Genomic DNA, 18,108 nt, shown 5'->3' with positions numbered 1-18,108 from the left:
TATATATTTTTGTTGTTCTCATTGAATAACACCGGACTTTATCGCACCAGGCAGGCAAACTGGCAGTGCAGTTGGGCCATCGCCTTTGATGACAATCCCTATTGCTGTGTACATCCCTCTTGCAGGCTACCTCCTCCTCATGACTATCCAATCTCTCACTATTGCTAAGCAAAACCCATTAATAGCTCTAAATCCCACAGTATCCCCATTACTTACCTTGGTGTCAGCATAACAGCAGTAAAGTGACAACAAATGACTTTTCACCCCTGCTATTCCAAGCTGTCTGTTTTTAATCTCTTTTTTTAAGAAAAAAATATAGTTATATCATCTTTTTTAATTTTTGCTTTTCAAAGATGAAATTGCAAAATTGTTCTAAAACTAAAATTAAAAAATTACAGAACAGCAGTAATGTGGGATTTTAAGAAGGATGAACATGATTATTCAAAACATTTAGAACTTTGTTGGAAATACAATAGTGAAAACTTTCTGGGCGGTTTAAGGGATGTAAGCATGTGACCAAAGACTACAGTTCTAAGGCCATTGCCAAAGGAAATATCAATTCTTGTACTAGGGCCATTGCCAAAGGAAATATCAATTCTCCTGTGTGCTGTAACACTCTCACACTTCATTCACACAGCCTACCTATCTTCTACTGATACTGGTACTGTCCTCTCACTGCTATTTAGGGACTGTGAGAAGTTAGGGGCCCAGACAATGCTTAAATTTGTTTCTGCATCCAGACACATGAAGACAATGGCAACTTTCTAGAAGTTCTTGAAGTGTGAAGTCCAGAGATCTTCCAGATTTGTTGTAGAGAGTACATGTCAACAGCTGACAGCTAGGTTGCATATGCAGGTTAGAGAGGAGGAGGATAAAGCTTTAAATTTTGCCAAACGGATTCAGGATTCTGTTTTCTCCCTTCATTCTGAGCTTGATAAATACAGGGAACCCTTGCTGGAGATATGGGTTCAAGATTCCTACAAAAGTGGAAAAACCATGAATAGAAATAACAAAAAAAATCTTAGAGAGTGCCTCTCTAGAAATATCTAGTTCCCAGCTCAACTCTGTCATCAATTTCTGCCAGATGTTTACCACAGAATCATTCTGGAGGACCTAAAATACTTAGGGAAGTGGTTTCTCAAGAAGTGCATTTGCACTGTGGAATGAATGGAGTTTGACAGAACTTTAAGTGCTATAGCTCAATGCTACAGAATCCTGGGAATTGTAGCTGGTGAGGAAGCACTCTTCGGCAGAGAAGTCTGAATACTTTGTAAAACTACTACTCTCATAATTCTGTAACATTGAGTCACAGAACAACAGTGTTGTCAAACTGCATTAATTCTACAGTATAGGTAGTACACCCTAGAAATCTCTAGGTTTCCCAGCAGTCAGGCCTGCGAAGCAGGTGGCACCGAGAGCAGGGCCTCCCCGGATGATCTTAAATTCCAAGATAGTTCATAGGGGGAGATTCACTCAGACAGGTATGGGAATGTTGTCATACTTACCTAGGAAGAGATTCCACTGAACACAGTGTAATTTACTTCTTAATGCATCTTACTTAGTACAGTTTGTATCATTTTACTCTTTTGAACATTAAACCAATCTAGATTTTTTAAAAACAAAACAAATGGAATACTGCATAACAACAGAATTTATCTGGGTTGCTTATACAAAAATGCATTACTATTACATGGCATTTTGTTGTTTTATATTTGCTAGTTTTGTTTAAATTAGAACAAAAATGAATTACGAGGAGTGCAATGGAAATTAAAGGTGTCAATACCAGGAATTAGGCACTAGCTCAGTGAAAGGCAATCTGGGACCAATTTGACAGAGCTAAAAAGAACTGTGCAAAAAGCACATTGTTAAGAACTTGCCATGTTCTGATTTCCATTTGCTACCTTTAATACACTTATCGGATTGCTGTATTAAATGCGACAATTTTCAAATTCTAATTTGACCATATTGTTATTTTCAAAATTACTGCTTAATGAGACACATAATGATTATTTTGAAACAAATGAGAAGCTGCATATTTCACAAAAGGCCCTCTTGTGGAAACAGTGGATTACAGTTTCACAATGACATATTCTAAAGGCAAGTAGGAATTGAAAGAAAACAGCAGAGGGCACTGTTTACATATAATTGAGAGTCACTTTGGTTAAAATAAATTTTTGTCTTTCTCATTAAAGTGAGAATTTGGACTACCATGTTTTAAAGATGACTAAATACATTGTGTCAAAAGTTTTTGTAGAATCCAGGCTGCTTCAACATATGTGTGAAGCATTATCCAGAATGTCAGGTATAACAAGGTCCATATGGTTGGACAGCAGATGGGGAAATGAGAGGGACATGAAATGCAGAAAATACTGAAATATCTGTTCCATCATTAACTGCAACCACCCTCATCCAGAGACAACCCAGTTCTAGATAATGCCAATACCACCTTGATCCCAGTTCAGACCTCTGGTGATGTATTGGAATTTCCTGGTGAGTTGAAATCAATTGTAAATAGTAAAAGGGATCCTTGGTTGGAATTCATTGTGTTGGGGTAACTCTTGTACTTTTTACACACTTATGTCATGAAATAGCCACTATCCAATGAATTGCAGTGCAAGAGACTCATTTAAACACTCATCCAGTGCATCCTACAACATAGAACAGCCAACTGAATAGATTATAATGAACCTGGGAATGTTGCCTTGGACATTCTAATTGGGCATCCTTAAACTGCAGGCCTCCAGCTGTTTGGGCCTCCAACTTCCAGAATTCCTGACCATTGGACAAGTTGGCTAGGGCTTCTGGGAATTGGAGGCCCAAACAACCGGAGAGCTGCAATTTGAGGATATGTGTCTTAGATTGCACTTTCAGTCATTTTTTACATTGTGCATTCAGCTAAATATAGGAAGAGGAAGAGGACAAGTAGTATTAGTAGTAGAAAAAGAAGAATAACAAGAAAACGTAGTAGAGCGAGAAGAACAAGTATTAGTGGCTGGTCCTGTGGCAATGCTTAAGCAAAATCTAGGCAAACAGTCTGCACTCAGAAGATGCTTTTGACATTTCATGTTGCTTTTGAATCCACAGCAGAAAGGTCCTTAGATATATATCTAAAAAGTTTGAATAAAATTTGAATGCAGAAAATTGGCTTTTGACTATGAACTTTAGTATTTTTATTTTGAAATTAAAGCCGTCACATTAGAAGTGCTTTTATATACTGAAGAAAAAGCTATAATTACCATAGAAAGGTACATGGTAAAAGCCGACAGCTACCATTAAAAATTCTAGAAGTGAACTCTATGATACAATATAGAAGGTGACTTAAAGTTAGAAAACTTGGTAAGTAGTGGCCACAGGAGCTTTTCTTTTTCTTCCTTGGACATGTATTTGCATTTTGCTTTAGGGAAGCCAATTTCATGGAAATCTAACCGATTCCCAGTATTTTCTGCATTTCATTTCCCTCTCATTTCCCCATCTGCTGTCATAAAAATGATATGAAAATGTAGAGGTCTCAAATATTTTTAGCTTTCCTTCCCATTCTGGACAAACTGGACAAAAGAATAACCTGAAGAAACTAAAGCAGAATTTGAACCATGATAACCTCACTACAAGTATATCAATATGTCATCAATACTTCATAGGCACCCCCGGTGGTGCAATGGGTTAAACCCTTGTGCCAGTAGGACAGAGGACTGACAGGTCAGATGTTTGAATCCAAGGAGAGTGTGGATGGCTCCCTCTGTCATCTCCATCTCCTCATGCAGGGACATGAGAGAAGCCTCCCACAACACCAAAAACATCCGGGCATCCCCTGGGCAACATTGTACAAACAATAATGAATATAACATATCAAGCTATAAAGCAGTTAAAACATATAAATACAATAAAAAAGATTAAAAGCATACAATGTGCCGAATCCCATGCCACAGTTACCAACAACAACAACAAAACTTTATTTATATACCACTCTAGCTCCCCAAGGGGACTCAGAGTGGTTTCCAAGCGACACCACAGTGTTCACAACTAGGGAAAGATTGGCACCTCTGTGTAATATAACAATCTAGTAAACACTGTAGTTAACTATATGTAGTTAACTATATGCCACTTACAAGGGTTAATTGAGAGTTGGTTCAGATCTAAGAGTTAGGTGATCTGAAAGGAAACCAGAATATATTCGAGATGTAAAGCAGCCATACACTGGCAGAATGTTCCTCTGAAAATGGTAAAATTTCATGGACTTGTCAATTTTGCTTTAATAAAAACTGCAGCAGCAACTATGTGATGACCCTGTAGAAGCAGGACTGTAGATGAATTAGAACTGACAGAGTATTAATGGTACATTGTGTGCATCAAGTTATTTAGAAATAAATAATTCTCTTTCCATCAACAGTAATTTAACAATATTTTGCAGTGTTCAGCAACTGGTGCTGACATGATCTTGTCCATTCTTCAGAATGGGCATTACCAATCTTTCTGCTTTGCTGAAGGTCAAAGCACAAAATCTATTCTGTGTATTAAGAAAGGCAGTGGTATTCTAGCAGGAGTACAACAGTCATGCATGAAATCTACTGGCTTCTTTCTCCAGGTGTGGAGTTCAAGTGCTGGTAAACTTCTATGCCCTTAAGGTGGGCTGACGGTTTACTTTGAAAATGAATGCTATTAGTAGAACACACAATTTTTAGCACTCATAGAAGTCCATCCAGCAATAAAGACCATAAAGCAACCCAGTACATTTTGCTGTCTGAGAAATCAACAACCCCGAAAAACTCAAGTCTTTGTCATAGTTGGCACATAAAAATGAAAACCTCACAAGTGTGAATATAATTAGTTGTTGTTATTATGTGTTGATGAGTCGACCTTCATGAAGCATATTATTAGCTCTGCATACTGTGGCTAGTGTGACCTAATCTTCTTTTCCTACTAGCTTCAACTTTACTGAGCATAATTATGTGTTCCAATGAGTCACATCATGAAATGTCAATAGTATGATAGTATCTGTTCAGAACACAGTGCATTATTCTAAATTCGATTAGGCCCGGCTAGAGTAAATCCAGAACCAGTGGAACTTATCTATTAATTTTCTTAATTGTATCAATATATTTATTGCTAACAAGTGAGTTTAGGTCTCATAAATTAAAGAACTAGCTTTTTTTGGCCTTTTCTGGAACCTGATATTTGCTCGTAACATCACATTTCTGATGATGTCACATGAGACATTGAGCCACATGACCAAAAATGCAACATTGCTACCAAGCCTCTGGGGAGAATCGCTTTCTGGTGATGACTCAGTGATGACCCTGATGAGCCCTTGGCCCAGCCAGTTACATGAATAGCCAACCAGCTCCAGGAACACTAGAGAACCCTGGAACCCCTTTAAACCTGTTTTTTTTTCTGGTAAGAGTAGACAAGATCTAAACATCAATATTTGTGTAATTCCACAGCAGGTCTAAATTTTGATAGTCTACATTTCAGCCGTATTTTCAATAATATGGCAGTGTGAGAGGGTACTGATATTCTTATTGAGGTAGAGTCCAACCATTGTGCATTCTCTTTTGAAATGGAACAGGGTCAAGAAGCATATTTGTAGCAATCTTCATAATCCATGAAGTCCTGCTACTGGGAATAGATAGCACTGCTAGTGACTGCTCAGTTAATGACACTGGACTTAATACATCTGGCATGCCATTTATAATAAGGATGGTGCTAGAGAAAGATGGGTTGCTAACTGGTGGCAACCACAAATTTCAGAGCTTCTGTGGATGAGAAGATGACTTTCTGCAGGATCTCTAACATGTTTTTGGAAACTTTTGTTTTATTTATTTGTTTTATTCATTATTTTTTTACCTTTCTCCCAATTCTGGAACTGAAGGTGGCTAACAACATATTTGTAAAATATACAAACTAAAACTATACAAAGGCATTAATAAAAATAAAAGCACAATAGTTATTTTAAAAGTCAATAAACAATTCACAAAGTTAACATTTTAAACATTTTAAACATTAAAACACATTAAAAGACCATATACAGATCTTTAAAACAGCACTGCACAACACTAATACCCCACCCCAGACAGTTCATAAACACCTTATGACATACAAGTATTTTTACAATGTCTTGGAGAGGGTGAGAAGGTGATGGGCAGAGAGAAGTGCCTCTTCAGATGAGCTTAGAGCTATAAGTGGCTCATAAAAAGAGATAGGATACTTTAAGTAAGCTGGACCCAAGCCAAGTGAATTGTGCTTGTAATTAGATCAGCAGACAGAAGAGCTATTGCAACAAGAAAGTTGTGTTTTCCCTGTAGCCTGAATGAAGAAGGCATCAGATAGCCTGTGTTTTTGCTTTAAGGAGCTTTCGTCAGATTCCATCTGTAGTCTCACTTCAACCCCTTCTTTGGTTTTGTTTCTGTTTTCATAGCTTTTGGGCATGCAATGCCATCTATGGCACACAGGGACATACTTATTATGTATATAGTTCACCACACAGATCACAGGGATTTGCAAGGCAGTGTTGCATTTTGCTTCCTTCCTTTGTCACATTTGAAGCCACATGAGGATGGTGGGACACTGAGAATAGAAAGATCTGGCTGCCTTCCAGTCTTTCTGATGGTGTACAGCTTCTGCAAAGACACCACTTGCCAGAATATCAATGGCCAGATCAAGTTGTCAGAGAACTGTTACTTCATCATGGACTGCCATGCTGTGAGCTTTTGGCCACTCGAAGCAGAATGAATTTGGCAATTCAAGGATCATTTCTGCTCTTCTGGCTCTCCTTAACCAGATTTTGTGGACTTACGGACCTTTCCATTTTGTATAAAGTTGGCTTGATTTCATGTCCAGATGGAAACTGGGTGGTTGCTATGGAGAAGGGTGCACATGTCAAGACTCAGTCTGAATGAACACTAGTTTCCCCTTCCCCTCAGATGTTAAGATCAATGACTGCGGCTTAAGGTTAAGCACAGCACCATGTTTACATATAATAATAAACCATGATTAATTGAAAATAGATTCAGATGGTCCCAATCTTCTTCTTATAGGTGGGTAACAGGCCAGGAAAGTGACAACATTCCAAGTTTGATCACAGATTGCTTGTGTACTATACTCAGATATGTGCAGAATAATACATGTAAGGTTGAAGGGATTTTTCAAAATACTGAAAGTGGCAGCTGAAAATACAATCTAATCCCCATTTGAGAATGTGTTAAATTTAAGAAAAGACAGGCAAAATAAGATACTTTTGATCACTAGAGAGAAGCAGAGCTTGAAAGAAGACAAGAGCTACAGAATATTCAGATGTACTATAAGAAAACTGGGCACAGAAAAATGATTGTTATATCAGATGAAGCTGGCTTGTTACTTTTCCAGCTCAATAGCAGAAAGAAGGCCTAAATCTGCCTATAGTTGATCCAACTGAATCTCAGAGTATCAAATTGTACCTCACAGACACAAACTAGTTTCATAGCAAATTTCCCTTCAATGAAATTGACTGTATAGACTGGCTACAGTTCCACAGATTTTAAAACAATGGTCATTCCTCACTCTTACTGAATATGCATGGAAAGAACCCAAGACTTTCTACATGCAAATCATATCATTTATTATAAAGCTAAGGTCCTTCAGCTGAAGAATGACACTGACTCAAATCACAGAAGAAGATTTAGTTCATCGATGGAGCCCACATTTCTAACTCCTCTGGGTAAGCAAGAATCCTCTGTACAGATGTCACAGTTAATGCCCAAAGTAGCTGTGACATTTCAGCTGTATTTATGAAGCAAACCGCCAGGATGTTAAGATCAATGACTGGGGCTTAAATCTCTCAGGGTAACAGCAGATACTCTCACCATATATTAGCTAAAGTTTCTATTTGTAGGTATTAGGAGAAACAGTAGTCAAATCACCCACTGGCTGTCTTATCTCCCATCTTTGTTTGCTCACTTACTTAAATAATGTGGAACTTTGCATATTATTTGGAGGTGGATTGATTTAGCTGCAGTTCCTGGATTCTCTTCTCTCTCTTTTGTTTGTGTATTCTTACAGTTGTCCCTTCCATTTATGGTTTGGACTTTTGGATATTTGATTAATCTTAGACTTGCTTAAAAATATTCTCTCTAGCAATCCCTAGGTCTCCAGTGTGATCATAAAATCAAGCTGGAAGACCTAAGGACCATTCCACACAGCCATATAACCCAGAATATCAAGGCAGAAAATCCCACAATATCGGCTTTGAACTGGTTACCTGAGTCGACACTGCTATGCATTACAGTTCAAAGCAGATAATGAGGGATTTTCTGCCTTGATATTCTGTGTGGAAGGAGCCCTAGTGAGGTATTATTTCAGGTTAAAAAGTAGTAATGTCTTCATTTGCATATTTTCACCTTCATGCAAGACCTGTGCCACAATCCCCAGTTGATGTGGAGGCCTTTCTGTATTTGCTTATTGGTTTGTTTGTCATGTTTATATCATGCCTTTCCTAAATTAGCTTAAAGAAATATACATGTCTGTCTTCTCCTTCCTTTTTATCTTCACAATAATCCTGTGAGGTAGGTCTGACTGAAATAGAGCTACTTGCCCAAGTTTGCTATTATTAGTTCCATTCTAAATCTCCAACAACTACATTGCACTGGCCTTTAATTCATAAGGGTGAGGTGAATGGAAAAAAAACTAAGCTTATTGAAAAGTCTATATTTGCACCAAAGTGTTTCTGTAACCAGCAATGGTTGAAAAAATGGCCTAAAGATTTATACTGGTTATTTCCAGCATAAATCTTTTTTTCCTTGCTCCCTTCCTGAGCAACAGATAGACTGCTGACACAGGTCAGCAATTTGAACAGTGTCACTTCTGTTTTTGTTATCTCTGTGTTTCCAGAGATGAAGTTCAGGTATGAAAGGTACAATGTCATAGTGTGGTTTAATATCATAAGGGAACAAGGGGCCTATTCACTTTTCTCTGTCTCCCTGCTCTTTTTGAACTTATCAAAAATATCTTTTCATATGTAAGAAGAGAAAATGGAGTTATCTTACTGGCTAAAATAAGAAAGGGTCTGACAATGAATCTAAACATTATAAAATAGCACTGTGTGGTATGTGTCCCATTATGAACACTCAGGAAAACAAAAGAGATTAACTGAGATCATTTGAGGGACATAATCTGTTACATGCTTTTTCCAAGACCTTGTTTTTGTCCCAAAATTTGACACACATCACTGTCATCTGATAAATGCTATTGATGGGAAATGATGCAGCAAGTGATAACAAGAGAGGAGACAACAGAACTCTTTAGCTGATTGGTTCCTGCAACTCCACAGTGAGGAAACTGAGTGGTGGATCCTGAGACAGAACTAAACAAATAAAATTCAACTATACAGGAGTTACCCCATCTTGGGATCTCAACAACTGTTTAGGTTCCACTTAGGGCCCTTCTACACAGACATAAACCCATAATATCAAGGCAGAAAATCTCACAATATCTGCTTTGAACTGGGATGTCTGAGGGCCCTTCCACACAGCCTTATATCGCAGAATATCAAGGTAGAAAATCCCACATTATCTGAATGTGGACTCAGATAACCCAGTTCAAAGCAGATATTGTGGGATTTTCTGCCTTGATATTCTGGGATACAGGGCTGTGTGGAAGGGCCTTGGGTCCACACTGCCATGCATCCCAGTTCAAAACAGAAAATGTGGGATTTTATTCAGCTGAGTGGAAGGGGCCTTAGACTGAATGACGCAGACAGCATTTGTTGGCATAAAACAAACTGTTACTCTTATTGGTTACAGCTGAATAGGCTTTAGGCCAGCATGAGTTTGGATTTCGGCATTGGGTTCCATCTGCTGACTGCTGGAAACTAATCAACCCAACCAGCTTGCTAGGTATTGCAAATAATATATCTAGCTCATCTGCTGGTAGATCTCCTGAATGGCAGACATGGCATTCCATATGAACAGAACCTACTGTGTGTTTCCTCTGCCACCTGGGGTTGGGGCTGACCTATATGTGTTCAAGCTGAGTATAACCCTGATTTTATGCACCGCAAGGTTCCCTTAGGGACCCCCCCCCCCAAACCAGATTAACAGCTGCTCTGAGTCAACTTTATGGAGAGAGAAAGTGGGGTATGACTAAACATAACATCATCAGATCTTCAGGTCCTCTCTCCCACCCCTACATAGGATCTGTGGCCTATGCTAAAATATGTAGAGGTGTGAGAAAATTAAACATGCAATGCACAACAAAGCTCCAAAACCCACAATAGTAAGAGAAAAGGCAAGGAGGGGCTGAATCAAGCAACCTGAACAGTGAGGGAATTATCTAGGCCTGACAGCTAACAATAGTATACTCCAGAGTGAAGCCTAGCTCAGAAGTGCAGGATTCACCAGTAGCACTGCCTCCACTGTTCTGAGCTCTCTGGCTTCAATAGGAAAGGAAAATTAGCTGCTATCCTCAGCTAAAAACTCTGCAAGAGAGTTTGACACAAAGGCAAATAAAAGCACATCAGCAAATACAGGAGGGGGACTGAAAAGCTGTGACAAGCTGTGCTCCTACTGAGAAGATCCTACTAACAAACCAGACTTTTTTCGGGCTATATGGCCATGTTCTAAAGGCCTCTTCCTCCTGCAACCACTTATCAGGATCTGGCCAAGGTCTTCATTTTGAAGATACTTGTTGTAATCTGTGTGGTAGCTGGGGAGAAGATTCTGGAGCCTGACAACATGGTACCTATATCACTTTGCCTTGCTATGCTTCAGCATTATCTGCAAATGACAGCCTATGAACTTTAATAAAAGCAAGAACTGAAAAGGGAAAGTGTGCTCCCTTGATCCATTCCACCCTACAGTCCCTTCCCAGCATTGAGCTATAAAATTAAATGGAAACTATGTAGCAAGGCTTGCTAAACACCAAGTCCCCTTGCCATGTCAGTGGACAGTTTTTAACATTTGGACATCCTGTGCATAAGAACTATAGAAAGACATCTGTCTGGAGGCAGGGGCCATACTCACAAAATTAATTTAAAGACACACAGTTTTTTATTTGGCATAAGCTCTCCTGGATTGCAGCCGGCTTTATGAAGATGGATGGAATGAGCCTTTGTATTCAGACATTTATAGACACGTTGCTGGGAAGGGGGGGGGGGGCGATAGCCTGATATTGTGGATGACATTATTAGATGCAGCAACAATGTTGCTAGAATAGCCAGGGGGACAAAATTGGCATCTGGATAAATGCAATTATTCTGCAAATATCTGTCAGTCAAGGTGATATAGCATCTCCATTTCCCTTCTTTCCCTGAAACATTCAACTGACGGGTATTAACAGCATATTAACCATGGCAACATTTTAAAACAAAAAAATCCTCTTTAATTTTAACCACATATACAGTGTATTTAGCAAAAAAATCCTGTCACAAACCTGCATTTATGGAATTAGTCAATAAAAATCTGCCAGACGGTAATTGATAGATAAGCTGTATAGTCATATTGTGTTTAAATTATGCAATTATCCATCCTGGCCTCTGGAATGCTATTCAAATGTGCACAGAAAATGAAGAAGCTATATATCATGTAGCTGCGTGCCTTTTATAAAAATTAGAGCAGAACAGTGAAGCCAATGCATTTTCATCAGGGATTGTTTCCTTGATGCATTCCCTAGAGATAATGGGAAAGTAGTGTTCTTTTTCCTCTCTATGTTAAATATGGCTCACCTACCAGATCATGATCATTGCTTTACTCTTGGTCTTTTTATCATGGAGGTAAGTGAAACTGGAAGCCTATTATTTTCCCTGTCAATAGAAAAAGGGTGAATCAAGCTGTCACTGATATTACCTCAGTAAGGTCTGGTCCACATCCTCATGTAGGATATGAGGAGGGTAATATGAAGTATTTTAGATAGCAGGGTTCTTTTATCATGTGCTATGTGAAGTTTGCACAATGGGCTACACACATTTCCACAGAAGTGCTTCATTGCTGTAACTGATTCACTAGCAAATCTTTTATTTATCCTCCATTACATCACTGCCATCACCACCATGTAAAGGTGCTTCCACATATGCAATTGTTCTTTTATCATGGGCCATGCAATAGAGGAATGATACTGATCAGGCCAAAGTGATCAGTATGGCAAAGAAAATAGGAAACAAACATGTCATTAGTAGAACATGCAGCATCAAAAGAAGAAAACAGTTTTATGGCAACCAGTCATGCAGAAGAGCTACAATAAAACAGCCAGTAGCAAATGAGGTTTTCCAGCAGGATGAATCCATTCTCAGTGGGAGCAGTGACTAGATGTGTCAAGAAGCTGATATGCTACTAAGAAGACCTTTGTGCTGTTATCCTTCCCTGTTTGGGTCAACTTTTATGGGCTCATGAATTCTTCAGATGAGGACAGAATGGGAACTTTTCCATAAAACTCTATTCATGTATAGCCTTGTAAGTTGCAAAAACCTAAGGCATGATCAGCAGATCCCCAAATTGCACTGAAATGAAACCCAAGCTTAATAAGATTTGACAAAGTTGAGGTAAGGATGGACATATTCCTTCACATTTCCTAGTCTCATCATTCTTCCATGGTCTCATCGTATTCCCACTCATTCCATTCAGCCTCTTTTCCAATATGCCATGGAGAACAGCTTTATTAGACACAGAGTATGGACTGGGTCTATTTCTAGCAGATAGGGATGGGCTATTTATAGAGGTAAACTTGTAGTAGCCAGTAAGAAATAATTTACAACAAGTAGGCAGTCCTAAAGGCACAAGATCCTCTCTGATCCTGGAAGCTAAGCAGGGCCAGGCCTCATTAGTATTTGGAAGAGACATCGATGGGAAATGCTAAGTGTTGTAGACCAAGTTTCAGAAGAAGGTAATGGCAAACCAATATCTGAATATTTCTTACCTTTAAAAGTCCATAGAATTCTTAGGGTCACCATAAGTTGACAGGCAACTTGAAAGAACATATTTAATATTAAACAGAGCTTATAAAATATACTTTTGAGTCAGCCTTTTCTTGAATTCTGTAATAAAGTCATGGTCCAAGCATAACTTTTTTCATTCTCTGCAAGTAAGTAGTCTTAATCCTAGAAATCACAACAGTGACCTGTTTTGAATAGATATTCTATTTCTATACTGATCCAAGATACATGGTTACTGTAAATGCATTGCAAATTCTGAAGGAAAAGTGCTTGTAGCCCAAAACCAGCTTTGAATTTCTTCAGCACAATATATGAAATGAGCCACTTTAACTTTCTGACTGAATATGAAATCCTTCCTGCTCATCAGCAGTTATATATACTGCTGTCCAAAGTAATGTCATAGTAATATTCTTCATGCATCAAAAGGCCAAAGCCAGAGTAATAAATGGATATAATCCTCCACAGTTCAAGAATTTTCTCAGTCATGACTTGGGTGCCTACAACAAAAGAAAGGAAAAATATAAAATTATTCATTTTATAATGCTTTTTAATAAAAAAAAATACTTAAACAATAACAGCTCCATCTAAACAACTGCTTTTTGCTTTTTGAATGTATGTATTGATGGCATCGAATTGTGCCGATATGTAGACCGCCCTGAGTCGCTTGCAGCCTGATATGGGCGGGATATAAATAATGTAAATAAATAAATAAATAAACTGGAGATAGAAATTAATTCTGCAGAGTTAGCTTTATTAGTAATCATCTGCTATTCATTGTATATTTATGTGTATCAAAGCAAGAATACATTGATCTTCCTACTGTCTCATATTGGACTCTGTAGTGACATGTTATATGGAGTTATTATTGTGTTGTCAGATACAATAACCAAAATCCTATATTACCATCGACATTATTTAATTTTGTGTATACTTAGATATGTAGCAGAGTTGCTAAGAAACTTTGCCAGTGAATTGAAACAATGCTCCCAATGTGTACCAGAACTAGTGCAATGTTCATCCCATTGTGCACCAATCCCATTGGGCAACAACCCTTTTGCCGGGTCTTATACATAGCAATGTCACAGCACCTGAATACTGGATGCAGATCTAATGGAAATGCCCATTTATAATTCCTATAGATGTCAGCCCATTTATGAGATACAAAAAAGGATTTGCATATAACTCCTGTCTGCATCAATTGAAGTCTCTACATTAAGAGAAGTCATACCTTTTCCTGCATGACAGAGGGTTGGACTGGATGACTCTTGTGGTTTCTTCCAACTCTATGAGTCTATGTATTTCAAACCCCTGTCATGATGTGTTGCATTGAATTTTCAAGTGTCCACACAGATTTTTTTTAAAAAAATGGAACAGAATATTGGGTTTCTTTCCATAGTTATAGCCCATGTTTCCGTCAAAAAGATGTACAATATAGACAAGTTTCTCCACATACCCACAGCAGAATCTTCACCATTACTACTTTATCCTCACAGCAGTCCTGAAAGATAATAAGGTCAGAAGTTCTGACTAAGGTCAGAGAGCAGAAAAACCAATGCTCATTTTGCTCTAAAGCCCATTAGGTTAGTCACAGTCTGTCGGGTTTGCTATTAATCTAACCACTACACCCCTCTAGAAAGAATGATTTTAAAAGACATGCTTTCCAAATACTTGGCCTATTTGCTTTCCAAATACTTGGCCTATTTTAACTGTGTTACAAGTTTTCAAACCTGAAGATACTAATTATGGAAATCCATGCTGTAGACATTCCAGTAGCCTCTTTGAAACATTTTTAGTCAAAATTATTCTTCAGCTATCATGTTCAAGATGGAAGATGTCTCTCATTTTTCCCAATCAGGTAAAACTCTGTGGCAATGCTGGCATGGCATTTCTATTCAAACCACATTTCCTTCAAATCTGGTGGGTGTTTTCCTCTCATGAAATCTGACCTAGGTTAGAATAATAATATAGAAACACACAAATGTCTTTCCAAGGGCCATTTTAAGGCACTGAATGCAGGTTTCCAACTCCAGCCAAAAACATTTTAGAATACCTGTGTATTGTGAACTTTGTAGGGTGGTAGAAAAGGATACAGATAATAAATACACAATCCATAGTTTGTGCGTAAGGATACAGCTCCAACTGAAAAGCCTTTCTCCTCAGTTACTGTTCTCATCATTCAGCCCATCAGAAAGGGATGAATGTTACGGAATCCTGGAAGCTGTAGTTTGTCAAAGAGTGGTGGTGCCTCATCAGAGGAAGCTAAAGACCTTGTAAAGCTACAGCTCCCATAACTCCATATTACTGCATCATGGCAGTTAGTGGTTTTGAATTGCATAAATCCTCCTGTGTAGATGCACCCATGTCAATGGAATAGTGATAGTGTTCAATTTAAACTGTAAGGAGCTCTCCAAAGTGCTGAACCTATATTAAGCGTTAGATAGCTCTTCACAGCTCAAATTAAAATTCAGAGATGATTTCACTGGGCCACTGGCATGGTTAAGAATTGGTAGCCACTGGCAATCACACACTTTTACTGAATTCATCTCCATAACTGCTGGACTATTTACTTATTGAGCTGTATGATAAAGAAACTCCTTTCAAGACATGCCTTTTGAACTGCATGTCTACAGGCAGGGGCTTTTTACATTTGGATTTTTGCTCAGCTAAAGAGCAGGGGTAAATGGCTTAAGTAATCATATCATAAATTATTCAAAGAGTCATATTTAGTTTTATCGTATGTCATCATACCTGTCAAACAATAATTACAATAAGAAACCTATAATATGAACAACAACAAAATAGAATGTAACCTAAAGAAATAAATAGGGATTAAAAACAAAAATGTTATCCGGGGGGGGGGGGGGGGTGAAGGGTGGGGCAAGAGAATCTAATCAATAAGTACACCTGATAACTATTGTTCCAATATATGAGTGATAAAATCTACCATTAAAAAAGTTCATAAGCCATATTTAATTTTCAGTTGTAAAATGTTATACATATGAGAACTAAGCTTAGTATGTGAAGACTAGGTGGCAATGGAAGGCAGCTGCCAATATGTTTTTACTTGGGCATGAATATTAGCAATGGAGATACATTTAAGAAGATGCAGCAATTTTATTAAAAGGTTCTGGAAATAAAGCAGTACTTCCTTTAATTCTATTTAAAATCCCATACAATCATTTTTCAATACTACAAAGTAGATTAATCCTAATTTTTGAATTTTGGGAATGTTTCCAAGGGAACCAGTTATCCATTAATCAACTTTTGAACACATAAACCATAAACAATCTAACAATATTCCAGGGAAATGTCATTAACAAGACAGAAAAGCTGCTATATACTGAGTTAGATGGAGTTTCTCTTCAGTGTATCCGATAGGAATCTTTTGCAACCTTTCCTTTTGCAATCTTGGCAGTCTGCAATCTATTTTGATGGTCTCTCATCTATTACAATCCTACTTGGAGTATCTGGTGGCCTTCCACTCAAATATCAACTAGGTCCAATCCAGTTTATTTCTGAAATTGGATGAATCATTTATGTCCATGGTGAGTGTAACAATTAACTGGACCTCTTTCTAGACTTTGCCCAGAAATACCCGTTTTCTTTTTAAGACTAAAGAAGGATAAAAAGAAATCCCTTCAGATTTAAATAGTCATTTATCAATGGCACGCTTAAACTCATCCAACATACTATGATTTTCCGCAGCAGGCCAGAATAGCCCTAAAAATGGAAAGAAGGGACAAGGAAATTCAAGTTTAATCATTATGCAAAGTGATCAGTTCACAATGAAAACATCTCTATGAACAAGACTGCAAAAAACCCTTTCTGTTTGTTTAAAAACATAAGTACTTGAAAGACAACCAGAGATTTGAACAATTTATGCCATAAAGACTGAAGATTGCTCTGCTCTTACATCTCTGCTTTATGATGCCAAATGCTCCAGTGAGATTCCTGGATCAACCCATCTATTTTTCTCAGTTTAATTTAGTTCAGACTTAGCTGAGCATTCAATTGTTCATTACAATATTAGACTGCAAATTGATGTGGTATAATGACCCACTGAGCAGGCAACTGAGTGTAAAAAAATACTTAAGACCAGCAAAGAGGCACACATTAGAATAAGCTGACGATGTTCAACAAAGGCCAACTTAAATTTGTCAGAAAATTCCCAAAGCTATCATCTTTTTTCCTCTCTTGTGCATGTGCAGAACAGAAACAAGATAATACAACAGAAGAAAATAAGATGTGTTGTAGACATGTTGCTAGCTGAGGACTGCCCACTTTTTGTTTGCATGTCCCTGTACTTTTAGGAAGCGGAAATTTCAATCTAAAATATTATCAACATTTTATTATTTTTGTTTCATGTATACATTCATTTTCTCCAGCCAAAGGACCCAGATAGCTTATTTTTTCCTTATCTCACCATCATAAATGGCACAGGGGTCTTGCCAAGAAAAATGCATTCAGTCAAAAATATCCAGGGGCAGCCTGAGGTCTACACACATATCAATAAGCCAAACAAAAAGGAGGCAAGAGGGTAAAACATAGGTCCATTGCAATATTCCAAATCCAAGATACCAACAGAGTTTCCAAGAATAGTTCACTATCCAACTTCTAGGGTACAGTCCATCTTTCAAGGTTCAAGACACAAAACTTCAGGATCCAGCTCAATACCAGCATTGCCAGCAGCAACTAGCTTTTCCAGACTTCAACTATTTATGCAGATTTCTCAAGCGAGCACATCTGCTGGCCCTCTTCTCAGCCAAACAACTAGATCTCAGCACTCGAATTCCATCTGTTCTTAATACTTAATCACTGTTTTCCTTTCTGTAGACCCTGCTCCTGCCCTTGCTCTGAGCCCAGAGGAGTGACAACTTGGTGTTGTTGTTGTTCCTGATCCAAAGTGGTGGGTTCTTCACTGTCTGAATGCACATATTGCTGCTCTGTATTTGAGCCCAACTTGAATACTGGGAGAAATAATCCTTCCTCCACATCCTCATTATCAGCACAAGCCATGACAATTCCAGTATCTACTTAAAGAGTACCATAAAGACAATCTTCAAGGAACAGGGGGTGGGTAGGGATTATAAGACTAGTTTGTGAAGGATGAGACCATTTGCAAATGATCTGACAAAATATTCCTATGTAGTTGAGAAATTGTCAGTCAGAAATATACTTAATGATTGCACACTAATAAGTATGAAGACAGAGATTGA

Source organism: Anolis sagrei, chromosome 2 (genome assembly GCF_037176765.1).
Source record: "Anolis sagrei isolate rAnoSag1 chromosome 2, rAnoSag1.mat, whole genome shotgun sequence".
Taxonomy (NCBI): Eukaryota; Metazoa; Chordata; class Lepidosauria; order Squamata; family Dactyloidae; genus Anolis; species Anolis sagrei.
The sequence above is the reverse complement of the archived record's forward strand: the minus strand, read 5'-3'. Positions refer to the sequence as shown.